Here is a 6249-nt window from a genome sequence, read left to right on the forward strand (position 1 = left end):
AAAAAAAAATAAAGGTACTGATTTGCAAAAAGAAAAAAAAGAACTAACATACTGTTTAAAAATAAGTTTACCTTAAGTTTCCTGCTGTTTTGGACAGCTTCTGAATGTTCAAATTAAAGGAATATTTTCCTTGGTAAAGAGGCGGTACATGTCCCCCTTGGCTCGGGGGACAGGAATGACCTCAGCATTATCTGGAGACCGAAACTGTTTCCTGGATGCAAGGGGATGGTCTTTGCCTTACCTGAGATCCTTACAAGACCATGGTGGAGGTTTCTATAGCAGCCTTCCAATCCTTCCAGGCAGATCTGACAGACAACCATACGGAAACACACACACTCACTTACTTTACCAAAATTAAACTATTTAAATGTATCTTTCATGAAAAACCACCAAGTAAAGCAAGGGTTGAATGGTTAAAAAAAAAAGAAAAAGAAAAAGAAAAAGAAGGACCTTCTGGATTTCGGCTTTGGCAAATTCCTTCTGTTTCTAGCGCCTGGTACAGGATCCCCTCAAACCCGTCGGTGTCGTCCCCCATCCTCCAGTTCTTCAGGCGCAGCTCCTCACCCTTGCTTTTCACAAGCAGGTACTCCTTTTGTGTCGCTTCCACTGCCCTGTCCAGGTCCTCTGGCTGTACCGCAGCTCGTCCACGATGGGTAACCATGGGCATCAGCAAACTCCCAGGCCTGAGAATACTCGGGACGGAGGACACACAGGAACGTTTGAAGCTTTTGAGGAATCAAATTCTACCAGCTTTGCCTCAGGAAAAGTTCTTGAAGAAGGTGCGACCGCAGGGTGCACACTACTTGTCTCAGGCCTCACCGACGCCGATCTCTGAGGGCGGTCCTTCGGGGCGGGTCGACCGTGAGGCATAAAGACTGTTTCTTCAAGGGCGACTCCTTAAACAAGGAAGTCCCATGCTGCTCCAGATTATCTACCTGAGCCCCGGTGCCTAGAGCCTCAGCGGGTTCCTGCAACCACTGCTCCCTCAGGACCCCGGGAAGCGCTGACCCCCGCTGAGGAGGCGGGGTACAGGCTGAGCCCGCGCAGCTTGCCGCTCTCTACCCCGACCGCCGGCGGGAGTTCGGGCGCCGGAAGACTGGCGGGTCCCTCCGCCCGCCCCTGCTGAGGCCCCGCAGTGGTCTGCACCTCGGAAGTGTCATCCGCCGAGGTTGAAAGCCCCTGCTTGCTGGGAGGTGAGTCTTCTTCCGCCATAGTCACCACACTCGGTTGCTCCACCACAGGCCGGGTTGGCAGCTCTGGGGGCGTCCTTGGCGCCCGGCTTCTCCACCATTTCCCTACAGGTTAAAGTGTGGGCTATCCAGCTTGTCCCACTGCAGGTTGCAAGACCCCCCGGGGAGCGGAAATGGGGCCCTGGCCTGCCAGCCACCTCAGGGGGCCTTTTCCTGTCTTGCCTCCCGTCTCCTCGAGGGGGGGTTGAGGCAGGGACTCTTTTCATGATGGGGGTGGCTCTTTGTGGCGGCGTGGTCAGAGGAGTCAAATTCTAGCCTTATGGTCCGCTCCTTGAAGAGGTGGGCATTTGGCTGTTGACCTCTTTCTTCTGAGGACTTGGGGACATGGCCCCTCCATCCTTCAGAGGTCCCGCCTGGGCGATGTTCCAGGACCAGAAGCATCCTCTGGGCAGGTCTGCGCTCGCTAGCTCGTTCGGGGAGAGCACTGGTTGGCGCTTGGCCTAAGAAGTGGCTCCCGGCCTAAGAAGCAGAGACCTGGTGCAAGCTTCCAGGAACTGCGCTGTCAGGGTCCTTTTTGTTTTCTTGGGGCTCCAACCCCGGTAAGGTCTCATAGGATTAAGGAGGTGGATGTAATGCTTTTCTCTAAGGAATATGAACGAACATTTTCCTCCAAGCCTTACTCAGGGCGTTAAGACATTCGCCTGGAGATGCCACTTGGTTTTCAAGACTCCCCAGAGTCTTGGGGAGAGCTTGAGGGATCCAAGGCCAGCCAGGAGGAGCCCAGGCAAGCCCACTGGAACCCCTGTCTTTGGAGGCCGATCTTATGTCCCCTAGAGGGGGTTTCGCATTGGTCACTGCTGGTTTCTGGAGAATTCCATTGGTCGTTTTGGTGTGCACTTCCTTGGTGAACTGTTGGTTCTCCTTCTGGGTCCAGATTTGATGAGAGTTTTCTAATCCAGTGGTGTCTTCCAGAGCAAACAAGCCTCAAGTTTGCTGCTTAAAATCCTGTTTCTGTGCTCCGCAGAGAGGTCTGAAAAGTCGTCTTCGTAGCCTTGGCTGTGTTCTTGGGTGGCACATTTTCTTTCTGCAACATAAGAACATGATTTTCTGGTGTCTGTGAGACTGAGAGAGAGAGAGAGAGAGAACATCAAAACAGGAGTCAGAGGAGACCGAGCATTGCAAGGGACCGGGTGGAAGATTTATGGTCTTTCCTGACAGCGCCTCAGAAGTCACAGTTACACTGCATTCTATTGGTCAACAGCAAATCACTTAAGGCGAAAGTCAGGAGGGCCATGGTGATTAGATTCCACCTCTTGATAAGGGTGTGGCAAAGTCATGTGTCAGAAGAATAACTGCTATAGAAGGTATTATTGAAAACATTAATTCAGAGTCAACCAGCTAGTGAATGTCCTTCAAAATGCTTACCAAAGAGACAATGCTGTATGTGTACTATGCTTCTTTTCCTTTAATATTTAATCTTGGAAATCTCTCTTATGTTAACTGTAGATCAAATTCATTCTTTCTAATGATTTCAGGGTGTTCTATTCCATGGGTTATCATTATTTTAAAAACCACTTTCATACTTTTGGAAATTTAGGTTTTTCTTTTTCTTTTCTTTTTTTTTTTTTGGCTAATAGAAAGGAATCTTGTGATGAATATCCTTTTAGATATTTTCATGAAATTTTGCAAGATTATCCTTTGGATAAATTCTTTGAAATGGAATTGGTGCTTTGGAAATATATGCTTTGACATATGCTAAAGTTTATGATAGATATTGCCAAATTTCCTCTCCAAAGGCCATCCTAATTTACATTGTTATCAATAGTGAATGAAAGTGCCTTGTTTCCCTTGGTCTGTACTTGGTATTAACATCTTTACTAATCTGACAGATGAAAAATAATATCTCATTGTTATTTTTTTAAAAAAGATTTATTTATTTATTTATTGAGAGAGAGAGAGAATGGTAGAGAGAGAGCATGAGAGGGAAGAAGGTCAGAGGGAGAAGCAGACTCCCCGCTGAGTAGGGAGCCCGATGCGGGACTCGATCCCCGGACTCCAGGATCATGACCTGAGCCGAAGGCAGTCGCTTAACCAACTGAGCCACCCAGGCGCCCTCTCAGTGTTATTTTGATTTCACTTTCTTTATATATGAATGAGGCTGAGCATTTCCCCCTGAGCTTATTGACTTTTCAAAATTTCATTTTTACTTGGGGGTGGGAGAGGGCTATTATCTGTTTATATTATCTTTTCTTCCTGTTAATATGAGCTTTTGAATATTAAAAATTAGTGTTTTATCTGTCATTGTATTGCACACTTTCATCCATCTTGTCATTTGCTTAATGTATTTATTTGCTGGGATTTCAAAAGATTTTTCTGTGATTTAGTGATTAATCTTACACATTTTATTTATTTATTTATTTGTAAAGATTTAATTTGAAAGAGAGAGAGCAAACACAAGCAAGGGTAGCTGCAGAGGGAGAAGCAGACTCCCTGCTGAGCAGGGAGCCCAATGTGGGTCTGGATCTCAGGACCCTGGGATCATGACCTGGGCCAAAGGCAGACGCTTAACTGACTGAGCCACTCAGGTGCCCCTAAGCTGATACATTTTAATGTATGGGTTATACAAACTATAACTGTCTTATATTGCTAATTACAAACCCAACTCCATATGGTACATTTGATTGGCAAAATTTAGGCCACATGGTTATGCCTTAAGTATAAGGGATCCCAGGAATGCAGAAAATTGGACTTAAAATAAGTTGGCAGCCAGGAGGGTCCACTTCAGCCTCCATCTATTCTCTTCTGATTTGTAACTAAGTTTTATGTATTGTTTCTTGGGGACAGAGATATATTTGTTATCTACATAGTTCCTAAGAAAAGTAGAATTTTCTCGCACACTGCTGAGGTTAGAAAGTCCTCTCATGCCTTTTTATCAGGAGACAAAAAAGAACGTGAATACAGTAGTCCCTCCCTCCCCCCTTATCTGTGGTTTCTCTTTCCATCAAATCAGTTACCAACAGTCAACTGTACACATATGGCCAGGTCAGTAGTAGCCTCATGCTATGTCACAATGCCTACATTCTTCACCTCACTACATCTACTGGGTGTCTTGAAATGTATCTCTTATAGATAAGGGGCAACTACCCTGTATCTGTTGGTTTTGCCTCTACTATGCAGATGAGGTAAATATACTTACAGTAGAGAATTTTCAAGGTGAATAACTCATCTGAAATTGCATTTTTAGAATTCAGCATAGACAGAGTTAATTCATGTATGATTTAGTCATTTTTATTCAGAACTAAATATTTGAAAACTTAGATTCAATTTAATACACCCTTGTTGAACATATATTATGAATAAGGCCCTGTGCTCTCTCTACATTCACTGAAGTTAGGAGAATTCTTTTATATCCTGTAATAACATTTTCAAGTTATATAGCTTAGTATTCAGGAAGAGGATGAGAAAATACAATTGTTCATATTAAAAGCATCTAATTTTGGCAACTTTTTGGTGGTCTTCTGAGCCAAAGTATATTTATTGCTGCCACAAAATAATTGAACACAATCATAAAGAAATTACATATACGAAATTAGGTAGAAATGATTAATCTCTTAAAGCACCCTAGTATACCGAATTATTAAGTAAAAAAAATGTATTGACAGTACACTTGTCAGCTTTAGACTATACTTTCCTTTGTAGTGCTACTAAACATGTAATTTGGGGGGAATTTCAAGTGTCACTAAGTCACAATTTAGACATTCAGTTGGCATACATAAGATTTTTATTCTTAAATTTATTACTTTGCTTTTATTTATTACTTTCATTACTTTTCTGTAAACATGAACAGATCTTAAAGAGCATCACATCCAGGTACATGACAGAAATAGTCTGTAATAGAAATGCAATAAGAAATTCTAATCACCCTTGGGTTTTCTTAATTTTCATGGCAAATCTATTTTGAAATTGAGTATCTTTTGATTAAAAAATAATTATCATCAACTCTATTATCATATCTAATGTAAAGGGATTTTTAAGTGGGTGAAATAAAACAAAAAGTGAATCCACTTTTCTCAGTTATTAGGGGTATATATTTTTGTTTGGCGATATTTGGGAGTGAGTCAGTTATGGTCAGGTGTACAGCTGGATTTCAGAGTCAATGCAGAGGAAGGGAAGTAGAGAAAACAGCAGTAAGTTATGAAATATGACTTATAAAGACCACATCCTTTTTATTTTATTTTTCGTAAAGATTTCATTTATTTATTTGACAGAGAGAGACAGCGAGAGAGGGAGCACAAGCAGGGGGAGTGGGAGAGGGAGAAGCAGGCTTCCTGCTGAGCAGGGAGGCCGATGTGGGGCTCGATCCCAGGACCCTGGATTCATGACCCGAGCTGAAGGCGGATGCTTAACGACTGAGCCACCCAGGCACACCAAGACCACATCCTTTTTAAAAACAGAGAATCATTATTTTAATAAAAATTCGAAAGCCTTCAGAGTGTCACAAGTAGAAAATTAACTCAGAAAAAGTAAAGCAGAGCTATGCATCCATCCAGTCATTTATCCTATATTCCAGAAAAGCGTCATGGAATACACTTTATCAGTGTGGTGACTAAAGTTCCAGGATTACTAATATTTTTAACAAGATTGCTTAAAAGGCTTTGTCCCTTGTCTATAGCACAATGCTTGTGGCTGTGCTCTCATCAAATAGCCTCTCATGGAAGTATTCTGGACACAGAGTTCCTATGTTAAGTGACTAAAGTTGAAGAAAAGGGAGCAGACCATAGCTTACAATGCATTAATTAACCAGAAAAATAGGCTGTAACTGTATAGTTAAAATTGGATTCCATTTTTACTACCTCTGGTGGTAGTGATAATATGTAACTATAGCTAAAACTGACTAGTACCTTCTCTGTTCAAGTTTCTGTAGCCAGCCTTTAGATGCATCATCTTATTCAACCTTCATCTTCATTCAACCTTCAGCAACCTTGTGAAAGTGGTGCTTTTATTATCCCTATTTAAGAGATGGGGAAACAAAATCTTTAAGAGTTTAAAAATATACCCA

General features: G+C 42.6%; 1 pseudogene; it reads right to left on the reverse strand.

The window, feature by feature from the left end:
• LOC112822961 (transforming acidic coiled-coil-containing protein 3-like) overlaps positions 1-2484 on the reverse strand; it is a 29852-nt pseudogene extending 27368 nt beyond the window's left edge.
• Positions 2485-6249: the final 3765 nt, after the last annotated feature.

This window comes from Callorhinus ursinus, unplaced genomic scaffold (assembly GCF_003265705.2).
Source record: "Callorhinus ursinus isolate GAN/ISIS: 27379988/994484 unplaced genomic scaffold, GSC_fseal_2.0 scaffold5, whole genome shotgun sequence".
Classification (NCBI taxonomy): Eukaryota; Metazoa; Chordata; class Mammalia; order Carnivora; family Otariidae; genus Callorhinus; species Callorhinus ursinus.